General features: G+C 42.5%; 1 protein-coding gene across 3 annotated transcripts in view; it reads left to right on the top strand.

Annotated features, from left to right (window-relative positions):
• Positions 1-26,947, top strand: part of LOC109913887 (coronin-2A-like) — a 144,348-nt gene that overhangs the window by 48,467 nt on the left and 68,934 nt on the right. For 2 of the 3 annotated variants that reach the window (XM_048594621.1, XM_048594627.1), the window contains exon 2: positions 9,414-9,537. The gene's annotated coding sequence lies outside the window, so the exon portion shown is untranslated. Of the gene's footprint in view, positions 1-9,413; positions 9,538-9,630; positions 9,673-26,947 lie in introns of all 3 variants that reach the window. The other variant, XM_048594633.1, reaches the window with a different exon arrangement.

Raw genomic sequence — 26,947 nt, 5'->3', positions numbered from 1 at the left:
TTTGTACGTGAGATGAGTGTGCTAAAGGAGGAAATTGGAGTTTAGGATCTTACAGCTGAAGGTAGAGCTGCCACTGGTGGAGGAATGCAAATTGTGGGTTTCCCAGAGGTGACTGGGATTTCTACAAATTAGGATTGTGCGACCCTGAAGGGATTTAAAGAAGGTAATTTCAAATTTAATGCTTTACTGGATTGACACATCACTGGAGAGGTGTGGGAGTCTTTACTTTGTTTCTACACAGTGCCTTTAAAATAGCAAAACTTTTCTTGTTCATGTCCGAGCAGAATTGAAAGCATTTTGACACCTGCTGAACCATCAATTAGCGTGAAGAGTTTGGTGCGATACGGTAAAAAAATAACTTGGCAGCAAGAATTGCTCTAGCAAACTCGATGTGATTCACACTTTGCCAAAAATCTGTAAGCTTCAGCACGATGTGATGAAAGAGAAACGGATGAATCATTAAGCAAATTTATGGATAGTAAGAAATGGCCTTAACATTTCACAAGAAACATAATCTCACCAATTTGCCAGGCTAATGGTTACTCCAACTCTCAAATAATTTTGAGTGCTGTTAATTTTTTTGCAAACTGCCATCTGCTGTCTTCTCTTTTTCCCCAGCCCTCTGCCCCACTTAACAATCAAGGTCGAAGTAAAATTGTTCCCTACAGTTTGTGTATCAATGTTCTGGGACCTACTTGGGATAGGAAAATATGATCCTGGGAATTTCTATTGAGTCTCTTTTATTTTTTAAGTTTTACATGTCTATAATGACCAGGCATTTGAGGACACACCACACGAAGAAACCGTTTTGATAACTATTTACCACTGAGCTATAGACACTAAACCAGGCAGAAGGCAAAAACATGACAGTTCCTTCCAAATTTGTGACAGCCAACCGCATCATGACTTCTTCATTTCTAATTGCACCAGTCCTTCCAAATATCCCAAGCATTGCCTGATTTATCTCCCCAAAGACAGCCCTATTGTTGGCTGTGTTGTGGTCATTTCATGTCTGGTTGGAAGAGTGAGAGTAAAAGACTTACTTTCTAGTGATTCTTTCATTTAGCCGGACATTCCAAAATGCTTTACAGCTGGTAAATTACTTTGAAATGTCGGGTCAGTTTGTTTTTTTTTTTGCAGAGTTAGAAAGACCTTTTAAAAATTGCAGATGTGGAACTTAGAATAGTAGAGCACAGAAGCAGGTCCTTTGGCCCACCATATTTGTGCTGACCGTGATGCTATACTAAACTAATCCCATCTGCCTTCGCATGATCTGTATCCTTCTATTTCCTGCATGTTCATGTGTCTGTCTAAATGTCTCTCAAACTTCCCTATGGTATCTGCTTCTACCATTTGCTTTGGCAGTGCATTTCAGGTATCTACTGCCTTCTGTTTAACAAAAAAATCTTTCCTGCACATCTCCTTTAAACTTTTCCCCCTCTCGCCTTAAACCTCTGCCCCCTAGAATTTGACATTTCCACCCTGGGAAAGAGACTCCAACTATCCACCTTATCCATGCCTCTTATAATTTTATATTCTTTTATCAGGTCACCCCTAAATCTCCCAGCATGCTCACGAGAAGAATCCAAACACACCTTATCGCTAACAAACTCCAATCCATTTAACATTTTGGTAAACCTCTCCTGCACCGTCTCAAATCTCCACATCCTTCCTGTAGTGCAGTGACCAGAACTGTGCACAGTACTCCAAATGTGGCCTGACCATAGTCTTATATAGTTGCAACATGACTTGCTAACTTTTTGTATTTGATGCCCTAACCGATAGATAAGCATGCTGTACACCTTCTTTACAACCATATCCATTTGTGTTACCATTTTCAAGGAGCTATGGACTTGCAGCTCAAAATCTCACTGTATATCCATGCTCCTGCGAGTCCAGCCATTGACTGAACACTTTTTTTCTTCTTACATTTGACCTCCCAAATGCATCATTTCATGCTGGCTTGGATTAAATTCCATCTGCCATTTCTCCATCCAACTTTCCAGCTGATCTATACCCTACTGCATCCTTTGATATCCTTCCTTACGATCCACAACGCCACCAATTTCCATGTCATCCGAAAACTTATTAATCAGACCACTGACATTTTCATCCAAGTCATTTACATATTTTAAAAACAACACAAGTTCCAGCACCAATACTTGTAGAATTCCACTGATCACAGATGTCCAGTCACAAAGACGTCCCTTCACAACTACCCTCTGTCTATGGCCAAGCTAATATTGTTTCCAGCTTGCTAACTCACCACGGATTCCACGTGATTTGATCTTCTGGACCAGCCTACCATGAAGGACCTTGTCAAATGCTTTTATAAACTTCATGTAAATAACTTTTGCTTCCTTGCCCTCATCAATCATCTTCATCACTTCCTCAGAAAATTCAATCCAGTTTATGAGACAAGACCTCCCCCGGTATAAAGCCATATAGACCATCCCTAATAAGTCCATTCTTCTCCAAGTACAAGTAAAACAACTCTACTGTGACACAATCCTGGGCTGCATATTGGCTGACTCTATTCAAAGATGGTTGTAAAATCCTAGTCCTTGGGACCTGTGCTTTCAATTGCTTTGGTAATTACTCCAAGAGGGAAACATTCAATCACATTATAATCCATAATGCTGGTGTTTATATCTTCAGTCCAAGGCAATGATTCCAAGGTTCATAATTCCTTGAAAATGGAGTCCCATGTAGATAGGATAGTGAAGAAGGCATCAGGTATGCTTACCTTTATTGATCTCAGTGCATTGAGTATAGGAGTTGGGAGGTCATGTTGCTGCTCTGCAGGACATCGGTTAGGCATTTTGGAATACTTTGTGCAATTCTGGCCTACCTGCTACAGGAAAGATGTTGTGAAGCTTGAAAGGGTTCAGAAAAGATTTACAAGCATGTTGCCAGGGTTGGACGGTTTGAGCTATAGGGAGAGGCTGAATAGGCTGGGGCTATTTTCCCTGGAGCATTGAAGGCTGAGGGGTGACCTTAGGGAAGTTTATAAAATTATGAGGGGCATGAATAGGGTAAATTGGCAAGGTCTTTTCCCCGGGTTGGGGGATTCCAGAAGTAGAGGGCATAGGTTTAAGGTGAGAGGGGAAAGATTTAAAATGGACCAGAGGGATAACTTTTTCACACAGTGTGTGGTTCGTGTATGGAACAAGCTGCCAGACAAAGTGGTGGAAGTGGGTGCAATTAAAATTTAAAATGCATCTGGATGGGCACATGAATAGGAAGGGTTCAGAGGGATATGGGCCAAATGCTGGCAAATGGGACGAGATTAATTTAGGATACCTGGTCGGCGTGGACGAGTTGGACTAAAGGGTCTGTTTTCATGTTGTATAGCTCTGTGACTGCTATCCTAATGTGTATTGGCTCCTAGTCCTTCAAAGCCTCAATTTTAAAATTCTCATCCTTGTCTTCCCTCTATGACCTTGCCCCTCCTGATCACCGTAATCTCCTTTGAGCCCACAACCCTTCCAGGGATCTCTGTTCTTCTCTTGTTCTAGCCCTTTCTCCATTTTTGATTTTATTCGCTGCATTATTGGTAGCCATGCCTTCAGCTGCCTGAGTCCTTGGTTCTGAAATTCCGTCCCTAAACCTCTCCACCTCCCTGATTTATGAGGGGGCTGGGGAGGGGGAGACAGTTAGCTCAGTTGGTGAGATAGTTAGCACGTGGCTGAGAATAGCACCAACAGCATAAGTTCAATATGTTTTTTTCCTTTTGCGGCTGGGTAGACCTGACCCTGAGAGTGAAAGGTAATGGCAAAAACAATTTTTTTTTTTTTGACAATCCTCAAAGGCTGTGTTTGTTGCCATTGCAACTGCAAGGGATGCGCACACTCACCGCTCATGCAGTCATAGTGACGGTAGCAACACTTCCAGCGCTGCAGCCGTGAGCTGCTCGTGTCAAAGAATAGGAGCAATGAGTGTTTTACAAATGTCTTAAATGAATTAAATCTAGGATTGTGATGTGCCTTTGCAAAGAAAGTCTGGACAGAGGTGCAAGACTCTGCGCTCTACTGGCTGTTCCCTGGGACACACACCAACAAATATGGAGTGCACCTGGAGGACCATCAGCATGGTAAAAGATGCTGTATTGTCTGCCCGAAATGTCTGTCCAAAGCAAGGGGTTGATCTCGAGCAAGTGCTGCAGACTGGCACATTCCGAGGTCCAAGACTATGTGCTGAGGGATGCATTAAAGCTTTGGGCAGCAAGGCACAGTGGGGAAAGATCACCATTTAAGGTCTTTCTGCCAGTGTAGAATGGGGGACCCTCCCAGTGCCTCAAATATGTGTGAATAGTTCTTGCATGAGTAAGAAGTGCCTGGGGTTTCCTTGTTGGAACAGTCAAACTTCAATGTTTTAGAATTCATAGAATGCTTACTGTGCGGAAACAGGCCTTTCGGCCCAACAAGTCCACACCGACCCTCAGAGCATCCCACCCAGACACATTCCCCTCTAACCCATCTAATCTGCACATCCCTGGGCAATTTAACATGGCCAATCCACCTACCCTGCTCATCTTTGGACTGTGGGAGGAAACCGGAGCACCCGGTGGAAACCCACGCAGACACGGGGAGAATGTGCAAATCTACACAGACAGTCGACTGAGGGTGGAATTGAACCTGGGTCCCTGGCGCTGTGAGGCAGCTGTGCTAACCACTGAGCCACCATGCCGCACCTGGGTGTGATTCCAGCCTCGGGCGACTGTCTGTCTGAATGGAGTTTGCACATTCTCCCTGTGTCTGTGTGGGTTTCCACTGGGTGCTCCGGTTTCCTCCCACAGTCCAAAGGTGAGCAGGGTACGTGGATTGGCCATGCTAAATTGCCCATAGTGCCCAGGGATGTTTAGGTTAGATGGGTTAGACATGAGAAATCAGGGGTAGGATAATGGGTCTGGGTGGGATGCTCTTCGGAGGGGCGGTGTGGACTTGTTGGGCCGAATGGCCTGTTTCCACACTGTAGGGATTCTATGATTCTATGAATGTTTTGGTTTGATCCCCATATACAAAGGCTGAACAGGACCAAACTGCTTTAGTGATTGTGTATAAAGATGTTTTTATGAATAAAATATATCGTGATTTGCTCAGTGCCAAACACTTGACTGCCTTATCCCTTACCCATCACTGCTTCCCACCTGCTCACCACCCTGCTGCCTCGTCGTTCACTGTCCCCTTGGAGGGAATGAGGAGCGAGGTAGTGAGAGGGCCGAGGAGTAGACTGAACAGGAAGGGTAGCAAGAGGAGCACTGATTTGGGGGGGTGAGGGGAGATGGTGCTGAGCGAAACAGCGAGAGGAGTGGTAGGAGGGCTGGGGCCGAACGCACTGAGTGAAGTGACGAGTGCAGCCCTGAGCAGGTAAAGGGTGGTGAGGGTTCTTTTGGAATTGGTAATACTGTGCAAACACATATGGGAGGAGTTGGCATCATCACCTGGCTTTCGATAGCATCTGAGGTGCCAATACCAGTGCAGTGACAGGAGATGCTATGATCCTTAAAACCTACCTCTGCGACCACGTCATAATCTCCCCTTGTTAAACTTTGTCTCCCAATGCTGTAGTGAAGTTGGCATGGTTTACTAATCCAAAAGTGCAGGTTGCTGTTGAAGTGACCGATTTGATCACCTTTTTGACTACTCTTCCACCTCCTTCAATTCAGCTGGTGTTTCTGCTTTCCTTCTGGCCCTGTACAGAACCTCCTGGGTCAATGGGCTTCAGGAATGTGGGGTTGTGGGTGTTGATGCTTTCAGTCTCCCCCAGTGAAGGCAGTGGTGTTGCTTTAAAAGAGTTTGTCTCTTCAAGATGCTACAAGAGGGGAGAAAAGAAACAGACCTTCCACCCATCCTGTACAATCTGCGCTTGTGAATCAACAGAACACTCCAGTGTGAATGTGCACGGAATGCCTAGATAGGCCCCACGGTTTCGATGTTACAGTGCAGCAGCCCAGCTGCCTGACTCTGTCGACTGTGATAACAAGCCCACGTAAAAGCAATTAAAAACGCAGTTTCGGTTAGTGATGATGAGTTTTGTGTTAATCACGGTGGACTTTGAAAAGGAAAGCCGCTCATTCTGTGCTGCTTCGGGTTTTTTTAAAACACATTGTCTGTGCCCTCTGGGAGAACCTTGTGTAATTGCATACGTGCAGTGAGAACTGGGTGTGTGGAAGAGGCGCTTCTTATTGTGATAGAAATGTGTTTTTGGTTTTACAGTTCAGCAACGGATTTATCAGGTATAACCTCTCAATATCTCAAAATGATAAGGTTACAATTTGCAGGTTATAACGGGAAAGAAGTAATTAAACGGGCAATTATGTGAGTGTAGTGATAGACTGCAACAGATCCCAATACGCACAAAAAGAAAATTAATGTTGTGGCTTCATATTGGAGGCAGATCGATGTTTACAGCAAAGCTTTTTGTCAGCAGCTAACCAGGACTTAGTAAATTACTTGAATATTATGCGGTTTTTTTTTCATTTTGTTGTAAATGCTCAGTATGAGAAACAATTTGACGGGCATGTCGTGCTATTTGAGGTTCCTTTTACCCAGGTGAACTGAGGTGAGTTTATGCTTGATATTCCACATGATTAGTGTGTGTTAAAGCTATAATTATATTACTGGACCAGGAATGTACAGTCTGTCGACAGGAGTTCAAATCCCACCATGGCCAATGGAAAATTTGGTTTTAATTCATTAGTAAATCTTGGATGAAACTTTACAGGACAGGTTGGTTTGGGACACATACATGCTCTAAACTCCCTGCCATGTCATTTTCACCATGATCATAATGCACTACTATGATTTTAAGTAGCAATGGAGGAGGAATTGGCAGACCCGTGGGCCTGTGGTCCACTTATGGTCCTCAAGAGGGGGAGATGTACACCAACTCCCCATGTTATCATTATATCATAGAATCCCTACAATGTGGAAACAGGCTCTTTGGCCCAACAAGTCCACACTGACACTCGGAGCATCCGACTCAGACCCATCCCTCTATAACCCACCTAATCTACACATCCCTGGACACTATGGGCAATTTAGTGTGGCCAATCCACCTAACATGCACATCTTTGGACTGTGGGAGGAAACCAACGCAGACACGGGGAGAATGTGCAAACTCCACACAGACAGTCACCCAAGGGTGGAATCGAACCCGGGTCCCTGGCGCTGTGAGGCAGGAGAGCAAACCAATGTTGCCGAGCAAAACCCTATGGCTAGGCAAGGGTGGGTTTTGCCTCTGTTTCTAGTTACCTATGCATATTGGAGGCCATCCCCAAGGTTGTTTTCTCTTCTGCACTCTGCCCTGACAATCGTAAACACCCCTTCTCCATCTCTTCCTGGCGATCTCACTGTAGTTCTAGCAGTGGCCATCGCTACTAATCAAACACCCAGTGGCTCTAAAGTAGCACTTCCTCCAGGATTGACGAGGATGATACCAGAATCGAGAGATACCAGCCTGAAAGATTGAACATATGGCGATGGTTTCCTCTAGAAAGATGAGGACTGGGATCTTTTAAAATCATGAAGGGGTTTGTTAGTGTAAATGTGGAGAGCTGTTTTCATTTGTAGACTTGTTCAGATCCAGGGGCCGTAATTATTAGATATTCAAGTGTAAAGGCAATGGGGAATTCAGGGCACAACATCTTTGCCCAGAGGGTGGTGAGAATGTGGAACTCACTCCTATGGGGAGTGGTTGAGACGAGGAGCGTACACTTTTAAGGGGAAGCAGCAAAAACTTTTGAAGGAGAAAGGATTGGAAGAACATGCTGCTGGGGTTAAAAGGAGGATGGAACAAGACTCATTATTGAGCACAAGTGCAAGTACGGAATTGATGGGCCAAATGGCCTTTTCCTGTTCTCCTAATTCTTTGTAAAATTTTGGAAGGTTTTCTCACCCATTCCTCTGACTTTTCACTTGTGTCCTGTGGTGTAGGCCATTTGCTTCTGTAGTTGGGGTTCTGTAGACAGAGTGTCCTAGACTGTCCTGTCCTCCTCACTAAACTTCTTTTGCAGCTTGTTGATTGGGTTATAGATCAAAAGTATCTACATTGCTTGTTTGTGGACTAATTTAGCTCATTAGCGAGCCTCTCACTCCTCTCTCTATCTAGAATTTGCCCTTGAATTTTGGCAGCAAGCTTAACCAATGTCCCCACTTTACTGATTAAAGTGATTGTGAGAGCGCTTTTAGATTGTCCAATCACTTTACAGTCTTCTGAACACCATATTAAGTTGAACAATTTGATATTGTAACTGCTCATCTCAATTCTTGGACTGCTCTGCTATATGTATCCCCTCCAGATTCCCGTTTTATTCTTTTCACGTGTCCTGTTATTTTTATTCATTCACGGGATGAGGTGTCGCTGACCAGGCAGCATTTATTGCCCATCTTATTGTCCTAATTGCCCAGAGGGCAGTTCAGAGTCAATCACATTGATCTGGAGTCGCATGTAGGACAGACCAGGTAAGGATGGCAGTTTCCTTCCCTAAAGGCCAATTGTGAACCAGATGGGTTTTTCCGACAATTGACAAATGGGTTCATGGTCATCATTAGATTCTTAATTCCAGATATTTGTTGAATTCAAATTCCATCATCTGCCATGGCAGGATTTGAAGCCAGGTCCCCAGATAGTTATGCAAGTCTTTGGATTAACAGTCCAGCAATAATACCACTAGGCCATTGCCTCCCCCAGTGTTATTGACTACCATCTTGTTTTTGCCTTGCATCATGATCTATTTTTGATAATCAATTTCTCCTGGTTTGCAACTATCACAGATTTTGTACCTTGATCAGTCCTCCCCCACCACATTACCGTGGCTGTCAAACTTTATTACTTCTCTCTCTTTTCCCAGATCTGAACCTTCTAACTCCGCTCCTCTCTCAATAGAGGCTGTCTAACCTGCTGAATATCTCTAGCACTTTCTGTTTCAATTATGTACCCAGACGTTTGTTTGTGGGCTTTTTTTTGGATCGATGATTTGATTTTGAGCTTTGCAGTGACAGGTCTGTACTTTTGAAAAATAACAAAGGAAGAAATATCAAATGATGCTGGTATAAAAGTACTTAGGAACAAGAGGAGGCTGTTTAGTCAAATGAGGCTGTTCTGCAACTCTGTCAGATATGACTGATATGCCGTCTAACTCCCATACCTGCTTTTGATCCATATCCCTAAATAACTCTGTGTAACAAAATCTTACCAATCTCTGATTTAAATTTGACAGATAATCTAGCATACGTTGCTATTTACACAAGAGAATTCCAAATATCTACCACCATTTGTGCCATACATTTATAATTTATAAATTATATTTATAATCTTATGATGATATCTCCTGTTTTAATGCCAATAATTTTAGTTATTGGGGACAAGCATTCTGTGCAAGGTTGAAAATCCTACCTTGTCCATTTCAGGATTCTGAAGCTGATGACCTGGAGAAGACTTGTTTGATCCAGTCACCATCTCGAGCCTTTCTTGGTGAAGTATTACATTGGACAGCTACGTCGCTGGGATTCCCCAACTTGAAACAATTGCAAGGTTTGTTTTTTTCTCCCTCATTTAGTGAGTCTGGTTCATTCACCTCTATCAGTTCTGTAAAATTCTCTCTAACTTTTCTCATACACCATTCAGGTTGCCAACCATCCAGGATTGCCCTGGACTTTCGGGGAGTAGGTGAGCAGGACACAGCTAAGATAAGAAGTCACAGGCCTTTACTAAAAGAAAGGAACATTTTTCTTAAAACCGAAACTATGGATGAAGGAAATCTGAAATAAAAACATAAATTCTTGAAATATTTAGCAGGTCAGGCAATGTCTGTGAAATCAGAAACAGCAATTAACATTTCAGGTCTGTGACCTTTTATGTTTTTTTGGTTTATATTTGGTCATTTTCTTAAATTTCTTTTCCACTAATGATGTTTGTGTCATCCTTTATTGGCATTTTCTAAGAGAGATCTTCTGAATGAAGGATTGAGTACAAGATGAAGACCAGATGCCAGGTCTCACTGGCCACTCAGCTCTAGCTCATCACCACCTATCATGGCCACCTTCTGTCTCGTTGTTATCAGACTGCTTATCTGACATTCAATCCTGGATGATCCTTCATTTGCTCTAGATAATTGTCAGTTGTTGCAAAACTGTTTGAACGATATAAAGTGAAGGCATCACAGAACAGAATCACAGGAGGCCATTCAAATCTTCTGGCTGTGCTGACCCTTTGAAAGCGCTATTGAGTCACTCTATTTCTGCCCAGACCTCCGATTGCCCTTTCTTCATTGTCCTGCAATTTTCTCCCCTTCAAGTATTTATCAAATTCCCTTCTGAAAGTTACTAATGGCTGTTTGCCCACCATCCTTTTACAAGCAGCACATTCCAGATCACAGCAACCTGCTGTGGAACAATAAGTTCTGCTCATCTCCCTTCTGGTTCTTTTGCCAGTTTCCTTACATCTATGCCCTCTGAAAATGTGGCCTTCAGAAGTACAAGAGGCAATCAAGGAGGCAAAGGGTGTATTTGTTAAGTCGTGTTTTAGAAATTCTTTACAGACTAAGCACTTAAAGAGACAGAGCAGCCAGTAACCCATATTTCAAGAGGTTCAAAACATACAGAATCAGAGGTAGATTCTACCTTTTAATTTATCAAGCGCTGTCTAATTTGCTTACCCTAGGATGCACAAATTGGCACAAGTGTCTTGGCATTCACGTTGGGTTATTTTTAGGAGTTTTGACAAGTTTATTGTTGAGGGTGGTGACAGCTTAGAGACAGAAATAATAATTTCTAAAAATGATGTCTAATTCCAACAACTCTCTGTGCTGTGCTTGTGTATTGATTCGGGATACCCTGTGATATGTCGGCAAGCCCTGACTTGATTTGACATGATGGGTGATGTTAATGACAAGTTGACACAGGAAGCAGCCATTTTTCATGTGGTGTGATATGATCATTGAAGTGGAATGGGCCAAATCCCCTCCTGCTCATAAGGAAAAATGCAGCAGCTAATTTTTTTTTTGGTAATATAACAGCATCCTTTCATTTTAGGATTCAGGAACTTCTGCGGGTTCTGTGATTTCACACGGACACATCTCATTTGTTGCCCCCCCATTTTCAGATGTAGTCTTCTCACTTGGGCAAGGAATCTGGATTCAACGTGGATTTCCCTTCGAAGGAGTGGATCTTGTGGAATTGGACTTGTAAAGTGGCTAAATTTCATTGTTGTCAAGGTCCTAATCCCTGGAATTTGCTCTGGGAAACTTTTGGTGTTAAGATACTCCCTACCTCTTTGCCTAAATTTTGATCACCTGCCATAATTTGAGGCTCGGTGCCAAATGTTGTTTGACACTCTGAATGTTTTACTCTGTTAGTTGCCCTATGTAAATGCAAACCTATACATGTACAGAGTTCGAACTTGACCTCAGCCAGTGGAATGAACACTGTCCTGTTACCCACATTGCCCCGCTCTCCTCTGCTGCATAGTGATAGGATAACGCTCTTAAGTAGACACTTGTCCACTCAAGGTTGTCAGTATGCACGATGGTATGCATACCCTGATGACTCAACTGCCACACTCACCTCCTTGTTCCTGCCCACCCCCTCCAGTAACATGGTTTGGCAGGCCACCTATTGTATTCCATGTGGCCCATCCCTTTGTGTGGGAGGTGGTGATTTCATAAAAATTCAGCCCTAGATGTGCCAGTGTACAAAAATGCCTCATAGTTTCAGTTTGTATGAAGTATTTCTTTTTGTCAGGTGACGGCCTGCTTTGTCCTGGATTCCACCAGCAGAAGCAGTTTCACCGTATATAATTTTATCTCCCTGATTTAGGTCATCCCATAACCATTTGAACTTGCCCCTTCACTCTCAAAGTAACCCTTCAATCCCCAGCAATGTTCTGATGAATCTAGTGGGGATTGGTTAGTTCAGTTGACTGGACAGTTGATTTGTGATGCAGAGTAATGCCAACAGTGTGGGTTCAATTCCTGCAATGGCTGAGGTTATGAAAAAGACTCTCCTTCTCATTCTGTCCCCTCACCCTGAGGCGTGGTGACCCTCCAGGTTAAACCCACCCCAGTCATCTTTCTCTAATGACACAGCGCCCTCTGGTCTGGAAAGACAATGCTGACTTTGCCTTTACCTTCTGATAAATCTGTCTTGTAAACCTCTTCAAGGCCAATGTTCTATTCTGCTGGCTGCAGGAGAATATTGACCTGTCCATTATCCATTAATCTTGGCTATAAAATGCAGGCAACTGGATTTTTTTTTTTGAAGGGGTGGTAGGTATTTTCCATTCCCAGTTAGCTCACTGATGTGCCTTTCCTCGAGAGTTCACCATGAACAAGGTCACCTTGCCTGAGGGAGACATCCATGTGTATGAGACATTGCCTTCAGGAATGGACAGGTGTGGTACAGCACAGATCAAATTCTTTCAGTGAAATGGAATGACGGAATATTTAAAATACTCTGAATTACCCCACCCCCACTACAAAGCAAAGTAATCTCGGCACAGTCTGGTGACGATCCAAGTTGATTGAACTTGTTGGGCCAAAAGATTACAATTCAAGCAAAAAAAATGCTGTGTTGCTCACTGTTTTGTGTACTCTGTGGTCATAGATACAAGTATCGAATGCAGACTGAAGGTGAAACTTGTTATCAGTGATCTGTGATATGGGATGACAAGAGGTTCCCATCTGGCTAACTTCAACCTGTTTTGTCCAACTCGAAGCTGGCAACTTCTTTTAGTTTTACTTTCAACGTGTGTCAGATTATCACTCTAGATCAGAGGTATTCAAAAATTCTTCAGCTGACTTTGTAGAAGAGGTGCCTGCAGCATTCCCTTCCTCAAGTTGCAATTGAGACTTTTTTTTTTGGTACCTTTTTTCTGTTAATAGTCCGGCTGTAGCTAAAATTTAATGTGGATGTTCGTGGACAAGATTGCAACAGGGATAATTACCGTGGCATACCTGAACTGTAAACTACATCCTCATTTGTTTCATAGTTCTGGGTAAAACTAGAATTATAGAATCCCTACAGTGTGGAAGCAGGCCATTTTGCCCATCGAGCCCACACTGACTCTTTGAGCAGCATCCCAACCAGATCCACCCCATCCCTGCAACCCTGCATTTCCCATGGCTAACGCACCTCGCCTGCACATTCCTGGACACTATGGGCAATTTAACATGGTCAGTTCACCTAAGATGCACATCTTTGGACTATGGGAGGAAACCGGAGCACACAGAGCAAACCCACACAGACACTGGGAATGCGCAAACTCCACACAGACAGTCGCCCAAGGGTGGAATTGAACTGTGAGGTGGCAGTGCTAACCACTGAGCCACCGTGCTGCCCCAAAACTAGTTACCCTTCATTTCCACAGGGTTCCTGCTCCCTTTTACTCATGGTGCCTAGTTTCTTTGAATTATAAAATGAAAGCCAATTTTTTTTCTTCTTCTTAACCATCCCATATCTTCTGAGGTAATTTAAAATACATTTATAGGACAAGGAACTGGTTAATTAATGCTCCACAATGACTTCAAAACAGAACTGAAGACTTTTCTTTATATAGCACACTTCACAACCACTGAACAACACAAAGCTAACGAAGTACTTTTTGCAGCGTAGTCACTGTTGTATTGTAGGAAATGCAGCCAGTTGCATGTGGCAGGCCTTCTCAGCAAGGGGCCCAACAATCACTTTCCTAACTTCCCACAAAGTTGTAGGGTACATGTAATCAGGTCTGGAGGATAGGTTCAGAAAAGCTTTACAAGCATGTTGCCAGGGCTGGAGAGTTTGAGCTATACGGAGAGGCTGAATAGACTGGGGCTATTTTCCCTGGGATCGTCAGAGGCTGAGGGGTGACCTTTATAAAGGCTTATAAAATCATGAGGGGCATGGATTGGGTGAAAAGTCAAGGTCTTTTTCCCAGGGTAGGGGAGCCCAAATCTAGAGGGCATAGGTTTAAGGTGAGAGGGGAAAGATTGAAAAGGGACCTGAGGGGTAATTTTTTCACACAGAGGGTGGTGCGTGTATGGAATGAACTGCCGGAGGAAGTGGTGGAGGCTGGTACGATTACAACATTTAAAATGCATCTGGATGGGGACATGAATAGGAAGGGTTTACAGGGATATGGACCAAATGCTGGCAAATGGGACTAGAGTAATTTAGGATTTCTGGCTGGCATGGATGAGTTGGACCCAAGGGTCTGTTTCTGTGCTGAACATCTCTATGACTTTATATTTTATGTCAAGTGGAAAAGAAAGACTTGCATCTCCATAGCACCTCTCGTTACCTGGGGCATCACAGAGCTCTTTACAGTCAATGAAGTAGTTTGGAAGTTCACTGTTGTAATGTGGCAGCAAGCCAGTTAGTGCACTGATGAAGAGTCATCTAGACTCAAAACGTTAGCTTGCTCTCTCTCTATGAATGCTGTGTGATCCACTGTGATCTCTAGAATTTGTTGCTTTTGGTACAGATTCCAGCATCTGCTGTAATTTGCTCCTGGTTAGTGCATGATATTCCATAAACAGCAATGTAATCATACCGGATAATTTATTTTTCCTGGAGTGTAAATTGAGGAATAAAGATCAGCCAGCATGACAGGAAGAAATCCCTTACTCTTCTTTTGAGAGAGAACCATGAAAATGCATGCCCACAAAAGTAGATAAACTGGGCCTTGATTTCTCAGCTCAGCTGAAAGGCGACCTCTCTAGCAGTGCAGCACACCCTCAGTACTGGCACTGGGAATGTCAGCCTCTATGATTATCTTCATTCTTCTGAGTGGGTCTCAAATTCTAAGACTTCTGACTCTGTCAAAAGTGCTACCAATGCATCATGGTTGTCAGCCTTAACTTTAATTACATAGACGTGGAATGTTATTGGTTGAGAGGTTCTATTCTGTCCAGTGTCTCCAACAGAATGTTTGTTTGCTTTTCTAACTCCATCACACAGAGGTGGTCCACTGCTACCTTAGTCAAACTACAGTTACGAAGGCCGAGAAAAGAACACTTACGAGTAGAAATTGAGACCATCTGCCTTAAACAAATGTAAAGATCCCATGGCAACTATTTTGAATAGGCGAGGGAGTTCAGTTCCTGGTATCCAGCCCAATAGTTATCCTTTAAACCGGTGATCTGGTTGTTATCACATTGATTTTCGTGGAAGCTTAATATGTATGAAATTAGCACTGCATTTCCTACTCGGAACAATGAAGACACTTTAATAGAACTTCATTGGCCAAAAGATTTTTTGGGGGTATTCTGCACTAGAAAAAATTGCTGTAGTATAGGCAAGTGATTTTGATTCCATTGATGGATTAGTTCTTGTGAAGTCTGTCTAACGGTAAATTTCTTTGTGTAGCTTGAAGGTTGAAGGAATAACGTTTGCTTACCCTTTGCTGAAACTGGATCGCTCTTCCTTTAGTGTAAATGTGGTGACTAGTCTAATTTCATGCCCTTCAAAGACTCCCAGGTAGGTGGGGTTCTGGGATTATGGCTGAAGTAAAACATTCTTTCTTCTCTGCTTATGAAGAAATGGAAGAATGCAAATTCCAAATTTACAAGACTGGTAAGACAAGTGTTTATAATTATTCATAACTTTCTCAGTGACCAGTCCAGTCTCTGCCTGTTCCCACATGACACATTTTTATGCATGAATTGATTGGCTCCACTCCTTCCTATATAAAAGTACATCTTGTGCTTACCTTACACACTGATCCCAATGCACACAGTAATTTTAAACTTTCTTGGGGGTTAATTTGATTTACAGGTACTGTAGGCTCATAGCAAAATGGCAAATGATTCTGTTCATTGTAAAATTTTAATTTCCAGTGACTCAAAAAAAGAAATTGCCATGATTTCTAACTTCAAACCGAATAAGAGAAACAGTAAGACAAGAAAACCAATTTCCAAAGGGAATCTGAATGAGCATTTGATGAATCTTGGAGGAAAGACACTATGTTCTTGTTCCACAGTGTTCAACAGTTGGCAGGAACCAATTGCACCCTCCTCACCTGTAGTAATTTTCTGACCTTGGCTGTCTCACAGTTTGGAAGCAGTCTTGCATCTGAGACATGAAGGTTGTCGATTCGAGTCAAAGATGGTACACTCACTGTTGCTCTGTCCGTGGTCCTGTCTCTCAGAGGCTAATGCAATGTTGGCCCTAATTTCAAGGGGTTAGAGTATAAAGTAGGAAAGTCTTGCTGTAACCTGCTCCACATCTAGAGTACTGTGAGCAGGTTTGGTCCCCTTATTTAAAGAAAGATATAATTTCATTGGAGTAAGTTCAGAGAAGGTTCATTAGATAATCCCTGGTATGGAGGGATTGTCTGTGAGCAAAGTTTTTAAACAGGTTGGGACTCGTTGGAATTTAGAAGAATAAGAGGTGATCTCATTGAAATGTATAGGATTCTTAAGGGGCTTGACAGAGTAAATATTGAGAAGATGCTTCCTCTCGTGGAAGAGTCTAGGACAAGGGGGCATATTCTTGAAATGAAGCGGTGCCAATTTGGGACTAAGATGAAGAGGAATTTCTACTGAGGGTTATGAGTCTTTGGAACTTCTTGCCAAAGAGGGCTGTGCGGGCAGAGTCCCCGTCTATATTTCGGGCTGAGATGAATAGATAGTAGGGCAGTACAGAGTTACAGGGAAAGTGGACATGAGGAGTGTTGGATAAGCCATGATCCTATTGAATGGTGAAGCAGGCTTGAAGGACTGAATGGCCTACTCCTGTTCCTATTTCTTATGAAGTTTTATGAAGTTCTAACCTGAGGTGTAATCTGTCCTGTTGGGCGAATGTAAAAAATTCACAGCCATGAATTTAAGGAAGAGCAAGGGAGTTCACCCTAGTCCTATTTATTCCTCAGCCAAACATCATTTGTTCATGATTTTGTTACCACTAGCGGGTGTTGGCTGCTGTATTTTCTACATTGTCACGGTGACCACACTTCAAAAGTGCTTCATTAGTGGTAAAGTGCTTCAGGATTCTCTAAGCTACAAAAGTTATCTTTTTCTTTCGGCGCCTGTGTCTATGTTGTAGCTATGATCCTCCTGTTTCGTAACCAACAGGAAATTTCTTCCATTGCACAATTCTGCACCGGTCTTCCAATTAGAGAGATCTGTTTGTGGGAGCTTATCTGCAGGAGCAGAGTTCCAGTCCAATTAAGCATTTGGAGTAAGGAAGCAGGAGTGTTCTCTCAAAATATTTAAAATAATTCTTTTTATTTTGTGAGTTTCTACAGTATCTAGAGGTTCGAAAGGCACACAAGCTACTGCTTAAACTATGATCATCATTGCCTAGAAACGACTGTACATGGTGGCAAACCAAAACTGGTTTTAAAGTTACAACACAGTATAATCATCTGAAATTATGCTGCTGACAAATGCTGATGATTGGCAGGTTTGACTGTTACTTTCAGAAAGCACTACTCTAAACATTTATCTTGTGTGAGACTCTTCAAATGTCTAGAACCTGAGACCAAAGTTTTGATCTTTCTCATAAAAGTCTCAGTGCACATAATGAGGCATGTTGTCCCTATTACACAGCTTCAAGCTGAGGCAGTTCTTGATTGGATCCAACCTTAGATTAGGGCATCAATCTGAATGCAATGCCTTGATGTTTCAAAAAAAATCATTCACGGGGCAGAAGTGTCACTGGTTAGATCAGCATTAATTGTCTATTCCTTATTTTACTTGAGAAGGTGTTGGTGAGGCACCTTCTTGAACCTCTGCAGTGTTTCAGATTGTCGGGATACCCACAATGCTGTTAGAAAAGGGAGTTTCAGGATACTGGTCAATTAACAGTGCAGGATCTGTTATAAAATTCCAGATCAGGATAGTATGTAGCTTGAGGGGATTTTTCACCTGGTGATGTTTCTATTCATCTAGCTGGCCTTGTCCTTCCAGGTGGTAGTAGAGGCCATGAGTTGGGAAGATGCCTTGTTGCATTGCCACAGAGCATCTTGTAGATGATATGCACTATGCGCTGTGGTGTTGGTGGAGGGGGGGCATTGAATGTGATAAAAGGGGCACTGGTCAAGCAGACAGCTTTGTCCTTCATCCACTTATTCAACACAATAAGTGTTGAACTTATTGTTAGAGCTGCAGGCATCCAGGCAAGTGAACAGTATGTCATCACACTCCTTACATGTACCTTGTAGATGGTGGGCAGGCCTTGGCTGACCTGGCCTTGTGGCCTATTATTGTGTGACGTAGAATTATAATATTTTCCAGCTCAGGTGTGGCCATTTGGCCATTAAGACCACACCCGGAATACAACGTACAATTTTGGTCTCCATATTTCAGGAAGAACGTACTTGCAGTGCAACAAAGATTTACTAAAATAGTCTGCTGGGATAGATTATCCTATGAAGAGAGGCTGAGCAATTGGGCTTATATTGTTTTGAAGCTTAAGAATGGGAGGCAATTTTGTTGTAACAGGCAAGATTCAAAGAGGTTTGATTGGGGGAGATGCTGGGAGCATATCTCCACTGGTTGGGAAATCTAAAACATGGAGGCGTAGTCTCTGGGTAATGGGCCTATTTACAGCGGAGATGAGGAGAAATAGCTTTAGTCAGAGGGTTGTGTAATTCTCAACCCCGAGGATTGGGGATATTCCATTGTTAATAGACTCATGGAGGGCATGGATAGATTTATGGTCTCTCAGGAAAGGTGCAGCTGCCACCCCAGGATTAACATTGATCCATGAAATTCAGAAGGTTTGGCAGAATCTGTGGAGCGACAAAGCTTTAACATTTCAAGTCTGGTATGACCTTTCTTGTGTTCAGAAGAAGTCATACCACACTCAATGTTAACTCTGTATGTCTCTCTCCACAGATGCTGGCGCACCTGCTGAGTTTCTCTAGCATTTGTTTGGATTTGGTTTCAGATTTTCTGCATCTGCAGTATTTTGCTTTTATTTAACCCTGCCTTATTGAACAATGGAACAGGCTCGATGGAACTGTGCAGTCTGCCCTTGTTCCTATTCCTTCAGTTCTTTTGCTGACTCTTTGAAGGAGCTTTTCAATTAATCTCATTTCTCAGTTCTTTCCCTTTTTATATTTTCGCTCGTTTCAAATACATATCCAGTTGCTTTTTGGACGTTCTTGTTAAATCTGCATCCACTGCCCTTTGAGGCAGAGCATTTCAGATCACAAATGAACAGTGTGGAAGAGGGATGGTTCTTTTTGCAGCCTGTGGTTCTGTGCAGTATCAGAAGCAGTGTAGCCATCCAGTGCTGTGTGATCTGTTTCTGGACTAGTGATAAGATATTTCTTCTGGCAGCAAATGTGGAGTCCATCAACTACAATTAAATCATAACGTTTGACAAGATAACTCCGGTTAAGAGTTGCTGAAATATTTCTTCTGGGCGGAAAAGAGAGACTCAACCTTTTTTTTTAAAGAAGCAAGTTTTGCACTTTCATAGTGTTTTTCATGAACACCAGAGATCTCAAAGTGTTTTATTCTCAAATGAAAACTTCTGAAATGTTGCACGGTAACGAAAGCTATGTGATAATGACCAGATAATCTGTCTCTGATATTGGTTGATGGTTTAAAAATGAGCAGAGCTCATCTGCTTTTCTTTGACATAGCACCAGAGTGTTTTACACCCTTCTGGACAGTCAAGTGGGGACTTGGTTTAACTTCTCATCTGAAAGAAGGCCATTTAAAAAGTGAAGCTCTCCCTTCTTACTGCACTGGAGCATCAGGCTAAGACTGGACTCTGTGCTTGAGCCCTGAAGTGGAAGTTGAACCTAGCACCTTGCCATTTTAAGGACAAGAATGCTGCCAACACAGCCACTTCTGACAATTAGAGATGAGGGACCTGTCACGCAATATAACATGTGACCAAGAAGAGGCCATTCAGCTCTATGAATCTTCTCCATCGTTGTAGATCATGGTTGATCATCTACCTCTGTTCCATTTTCACACACTATCCCCATATCCCTTAATGTCATTAATAACTAGAATCTCTCGATCTCTGTCTTGAATTTATTTAATAACCAAGTTTCTGGAGCTCTATGTAGTAGGTACAGAGTTCCAAAGATTCACCAGCCTCTGAATGACAAAGTTCCTATTTTGCTCAGTCCTAAATTGTTTGCCTTTTATTCTTCGACTGTTCCTTGGTCCTTGCTCCCACAGCATCCTTTCTGCATCTATTGTCTATTCCTTTAGGTATTTTGTAAGTTTCTGAGGGATCACCTCTTATTCCTCTCTGGAGAATATGGGAACAGTCTCCTCAACCTTTCTTTTTTGGACAGTGCAACCACCAGAAATCAAACTGTTGAACCTTAGTGGCAATTCTACCCTTCCTTAGGCAAGGGGAAGCAGAACTGACATTGACCTCCAGGTGCTGCCACAAACTGTGTTCTATACAATTGAAGTAAGACTTCTTTGCTCTGATGCTCAAATTGTCTATGATAAAGGTTTAATATCATTTGCCTTCCACGTTGTTTGATGCACCTATATGCTAGATCACAGTGACTTATTAACAAGGATCTCTTAAAACACATAAACATAGAATGAGGAGGCCATTCGGCCCTTTGAGTCTGCTCTGCCATTCATCACAATCATGGCTGATCGTCCAACTCGATAGCCTAATCCTGCTTTCTCCCCATAACCTTTGATCCTATTCGCCCCAGGTGCTATATCTAGTCGCCTCTTAAATACATTCAGTGTTTTGGTATCAACTACTTCCTGTGGGAATGAATTCCACAGGCTCCCTGCTCTGTGTGAAGAAATGTCTCTTCATCTCTGTCCTAAATGATCTACCCTAAATCCTCATACTGTGACCCCTGGTTCTAGTCACCCACCATCAGGAACATCCTCCCTGCATCTACCCTGTCTAGTCCTGTTAGAATTTCATAAGTCTGTATGAGATCCCGCCCCCACATTTGTCTGAACTCCAGCAAAAACAATACTAGCCTAGTCAATCCCTCCTCATATGTCAGTCCTGCCTTTAAGTATACAGGTGGATAAATCCCTGGGACCTGATCAGGTGTACCCTAGAACTCTGTGGGAAGCTAGGGAAGTGATTGCTGGGCCCCTTGCCAAGATATTTGTATTATTGATAGCCACAGGCAAAGTGCCGGAAGACTGGAGGTTGGCTAATGTATTGCCCCTATTTAAGAAAGATGTAAGGAAAAGCCAGGGAACTATAGACTGGTGAGCCTGACGTCGGTGGTGGGCAAGTTGTTGGAGGGAATCCTGAAGGACAGATTTACATGTATTTGGAAAGGCAGTGACTGATTAGGGATTGTCAACATGGCTTTGCATGTGGGAAACCATGTCTCACGAACTTAATTGAGTTTTTTGAAGAAGTAATGAAGAGGACTGATGAGGGCAGAGCGGTGGACGTGATCTGTATGGACTTCAGTAAGGCATTTGACAAGGTTCCTCACGGTAGACTGGTTAGCAAGGTTAGATCATGTGGAGCAGAGGAAGTACTGGCTATTTGGATACAGAACTGGCTCGAAGGTAGAGACTGAGGGTGGTGGTGGAGGGTTGCTTTTCAGACTGGGAGGCCTGTGACCAGTGGTGTGCCATAAGGATCGATGCTGGGTCCACTGCTTTTCATCATTTATATAAATGATTTGGATGTGAATACAAGAGATATGGTTAGTAAGTTTGCAGATGACACCAAAATTGGTGATGCAGTGGTCAGTGAAGATGGTTACTCTAGAGTATAATGGGATCTTTATCAGATGGGCCAGTGGGCCAAGGAGTGGCAGATGGAGTTGAATTTGGATAAATATGAAGTGCTGCATTTTGGAGAGGCAAATCAGGGCAGGACTTATACACTTAATGGTAAGGTCCTGGGAAGTGTTGCTGAACAAAGAGACCTTGGAGAGCAGGTTCATAGTTCCTTTGAAAGTGGAGTCCCAGGTAGACAGTATGGTGAAGAAGGCATTTGGTATGCTTGCTCTTATTGGTCAGTGCATTGAGTATAGGAGTTGGGAGGTCATGTTGCTGCTGTACAGGACATTGGTTAGGCCACTATTGGAATACTGCATGCTGTATTGGGAAGGATGTTGTGAAACTTGAAAGGGTTCACAAAAGATTTGCAAGTATGTTGCTAGGGTTGGAGGTTTTGAGGTGTAGGGAGAGGTTGAATAGACTGGGTCGGAGACTGAGGGGTGTTCTTGTAGAGGTTTATAAAATCGTGAGAGGCATGAATAGGGTAAATAGACGAAGTCTTAGCCCTGGGGTGGGGGAGTCCAAAACTCCAGGGCATAGGTTTAAGATAAGAGGGGTAAGATTTAAAAAGGACCCAAGGGGTGACATTTTCATGCAGAGGGTGGTGCATGTATGGAATGAGCTGCCAGAGGAAGTACTAGAGGCTGGTCCAATTACAACATTTTAAAAAGCATCTGGATGGGAATATGAATAGGAAGGGTCTAGAGGGTTATGGGCCAAATACTGGCAAATGGGACTAGGTTTATTTAGGATATCTGGTCGGCATGGATGAGTTGAACCGAGGCGTCTGTTTCCATGCTGTATATCTCTGACACCCAGGTCCCTTTCAACATCAACATATTCTAAACTAGCCCCCTTTAAGAAATACTCTGCACTTACCAAAGTGAATAACGTCACACTTATAACATGCTTCTGTCCACTCACTCAATGTATCCAAATTTCCCTGAAGCCTCTCTGTATCCTCCCTCACAGCTCACATTCTCCCAAAGTTTTGTATGATCAGCAAACTTGGAAGTATTACAATTGCACCCCATCTTCCAATTCAAATCATTGATACAGATTATAACCTGCTGGGCTCGAGCCCTAATCCTTGTGGTACCCCTCTGGTTACAGCCTGATAACCTAGCTACTTTCTGCTTTCTGCCTGTTGTTCGTGATATGCTATTATATTACCCCCAGCCCCACACGTTTTGTCTACTGACTTCCTGTATGGGACTGTATTAAAAGCCTTGTGAAAATCCATTTATTTTGCCCCTTATTGATTCTGCTAGTAACATTCCCAGAAAAAAAAACTCTCAGGTATGACAAACATGATTTCCCCTTCACAAATCCACATTGACAGTCCTCAACTAGACAATTATTTTCTAATTATTCAGTAATCATATCCATTGTAATAGGTTCTAGTGTTTTGCCTACTACTGATTCAGGAAAACAGGTCTGTAGTTCTTCTTCATTTTTTCACTGTGTGCAAGCTTCTTCAAAAATTCAAATAGAACATCAATAGAAAGGCAACATGACGTTATTATTCTTTCTTCCTTTTTGATGTTCCTTAAAACCTACCTTCTCAAACAAGACTTTGGTCACCTGAGCCAATATCTCCTTTTGTACTCATCAAAATTGTTTTGATAGCTGCTCCTGCAAAGCACCTTGGACCTTTTATACTGTATCAAAGATGCTTTACAAATGCAAGTTGATGTTGTTGCAAGTTGAGCTCAGCATCGTTCCATTGTTGAGTGTTCATGAGGTAGACTCCAGATAGACCAAAGGCTAAAGTGGAAGTAGAGAAGTGAGATTTAAAGCAATCCGAAAGAAGGATGGAGTTAGAGATTGGGGAGAATGATTCAACAGTAGAACTAATAAGAACCTTTATGATCCCCCGATAATCAGTAGATCGGGAAAAGCAATTGCCATTGGCAAAAGAGAACTAGAGAATTCTGAGAGTGGCAAAAGAGCCAAAGGCAACATGAGGAAAATCAACAAATGGAATCTGGAACGTGCTTGAGTGTAAGGTGGAGGCAGCTCTGACTTTGAAAAAGAAAATGGGATCATCACTGAAAGAGAGAGGAATTCTTGGGCAATGGGAAAAGGGAAGAAGTAAAGCACCAGCTGAGCTGCTTTTGAAGAGAGCTGGCATGGACACAACCAGCTAAAGACCTCCTCTTATGCAGTAACCATTCTGTAGTTCTATTCTGTAGTAGCTTCCATTGATGAACACCTCTGCAAATAAATATTCCGTGGTCATACTGACTCGGCATGGATTGGGGGATGTTTCTGTCTCAATCCTGCGTTGGTTGGATTCTGCTGGTCACCACAGGCGTGAATCCACTTGATCTGAACAGAACAGGACCATGGACTGGCAAAGTCATCCATGGTCCCTGCTTCTTGTAACCTCTTTGGAAAGGAAATGTTGGATGAGTCTGGAATTGGGGCTGCCTTGAATACTGTTCGTGGGGATTTAGCTATGACTCAGTGGCTGACACCTTGGAGTTAGAGAGTCATGACTTTGATTCCTGCTCCAGTGACTGAACATAACATCCAGGCTGATACTCTCCATGCAGCACTGTCGGGGAGTGCTGCACTGCTGTTTATCAGCTGAGGTGTTAAGGTCTGGATTGCCCTCTCAGGTGATCATTAACAATCCCATTAACTTAAATTGAGGAAGGACATGAAAGTTTTCCCCAGAGCTCTGGTGAATATTTATCTCTTAACCCACATCCATTTAAAGCATTTCATTGATTAGTTACTCTCATATTTCTGTTTTTTTTTGGAGCTTGCTGTGCTCATATTGCTGCATTTCAAAAGTGAACACATTTCAAAAATACTTCACATCAGTTTCTCGGCATCATGAGGTGGTAAAAGCAGCTACATAAATGCTGAGGAGATAAACATATCAAAGTGAATAACTAAATAGACAAATGGAACAAACAATAGGTTCAATCTCCTGTTTTTCCTAGCAAAGGAAAGTTTGCTTGAAAGTTAAGAAGTAGATTTTTGCATGGGACCTGTCTTATCTTGCCTCCCGAGTGATGTTATACGTTTTCGAATGATGTGTCTCTGGGTAGTTCCCAATAAACCTAGAGGAGGCCACCTACTCTCTCCAATCCTTCACAAGTTCAGTATGAACTGAGACTCACAGAGGTTCTGTGATATATGCATTTGGAAAATGATCTGACAATGGTAATTGTCCACTGAGCTTCCCCGCACTCTGGAATGTGCACTAATTCCAGCTACTAACCGTTACTTGAGTGATAAATCTTTATTTAGATATGTTCATTAGCTTAACATTGAAATGATTCACTTATGTTGAGTCATAAAATAATGGTTCCCATAACAACTAAAGTGCTGATTAAAAACACGATCTCTAGATAATTGAGGGACTTTGACATATCCTCTTGAAGTGAGTCTGAGAGTTCATTTGTTTTTACTTTTACTGCCCTCTGGAGATGCTAGTGTCTGATTTTGTTCATTTGACCAAACTGTTTCACACAGACACACCCCATGACTTTTCCCACACCCCTGCCACCTACCTCCCATTACATCATGGTCAGTTGAAAAGCTTTCAAAGTGAGGTAGCTAGGTCTTTGCATAAAAGTATTAAGGAATACGAAACCAAATTAGATCTATAGGAGTTCAGGTGCAGACCAACTGAAAGATGCAGCAGACCTGAAGGGCTGAATGGCCACTCTCTTGATCCACTGTTGCTTTTATGCTCCTCTCCCTTTCAATTGCAATCTTGGAGTGGACAGTTAGTTGCAATACACTTCTATCTTCTGTAACTCTGCCAGCCAACTCTATTTGTACATAGGATGAGGGGCATAGATAAGGTGAACGACAAAGGTCTTTTCCCTAGGATGGGGGAGTTCAAAACGAAAGGGCATATTTTTAATGTGAGAAGAGAAAGATTCAAAAAGGACATGAGGGATAATGTTTGTTACACAGCAAGTGGTTCTATGTGGAATGAACTGCGAGGGAAAGTAGCAGATACAGTTCCAGTAATGATGTTTAAAAGGCATTTGGGTAAGCACATGATTAGAAAAGGTTTGAAGAGATATGGATCAAGTGCAGGCAGGTGGGACTAGTTTAGTTTGGGGACATGGTCAGCGTGGACTGTTTGGACTGATGGGTCTGTTTCTATGCTGTAAAACTCTATGACTCTATATGCTTTGTGCTGCTGTAGATCTGCTGAAAGTAATCCTACTGAGTGCAGAGTTAAATTTGGAATGAATGTTTAAGGGAATGATACTTGAAGTTCAGCAAATCAAAGAAATCAACAGCATCATTTTGATTCTGCAAGGTATTTTTGGCCATTAGTTTGACTTGACATTGCTTTAATTTCTTGCGGGACTCAAATGAAAATGGATAATGTCCAAGCTCCACAATTGATGAAATAGCTTTTAGATGTGTTGTCTGTGCTGCCAATATCTGCATAGCAGGGATTCCACAAACAGCAATGTGACAATGACTAGATACTCTAGATGCTCTATTACCTGTTGCTTGAAGTTGAATATTGACTGCAATATGGGAGAACTCCCCTTCTCAATAGGATTGAAGTCCCTCCTGCTTCTTCGCGCAGATGAAAAGATTGCCTCATCACTTTTTTTTGAAAAGGAGGATACAGGGGTGTTCTTCCCAGTATCAAGGCCAATATTTATCTTTGTTTAGATACTTAGACTATCTGATCATTATCATATTGCACAGTAAGCTTCCAGAAAATGCAAAATTGGCCAGCACATTTCTTACAACAGTGACTATATCTCAGCTTCTGTAAGGTGAATCAAGATTGTGAAAGGCACAGTATAAATACAATCTTTTGATTTTGCATCTAATAGTCTTCATTTAGTTCTAGCATCTCTTACTTATTTTTCCTTTGTTTTTCCTGAGATGAGCTAAGCTCTGGGTTGGGATAAGGGATGGGGTTGGTGCTAATGGGGACAAATACAAAATCTTTAAAGGGCTTTTTGGTGGGTGAAGGCAACTACTTCTGCATTTCTGAAATTGCTGTCATTGTCATGCCATAATTCTACAAGCCATAGTGGATGCAAATAAGCTTCGACAGTAGCAGCGTGAACAAGCGTGTAATTGTGGCTTGCCAGCCCTTTCTGTGGCATATGGACCTGTGTATCTGATTACATGAACGTCATTTCATCCTAATAATAAAGGCAGCTGGCCACTGTGAACTTGGGTCACTTGCAGCTGAGCGAAGGTTGCATGCATATTGTTTGAGGCTCAGCCTCCTTTTGACCTTGCTGCTTTGAAGCAGATCTTTTG

This window comes from Rhincodon typus, chromosome 3 (assembly GCF_021869965.1).
Source record: "Rhincodon typus isolate 14 chromosome 3, sRhiTyp1.1, whole genome shotgun sequence".
In the NCBI taxonomy this organism is placed as follows: domain Eukaryota; kingdom Metazoa; phylum Chordata; class Chondrichthyes; order Orectolobiformes; family Rhincodontidae; genus Rhincodon; species Rhincodon typus.
Note: the sequence above shows the minus strand (reverse complement) of the source record. Positions and strands in the feature narration are given on the sequence as shown.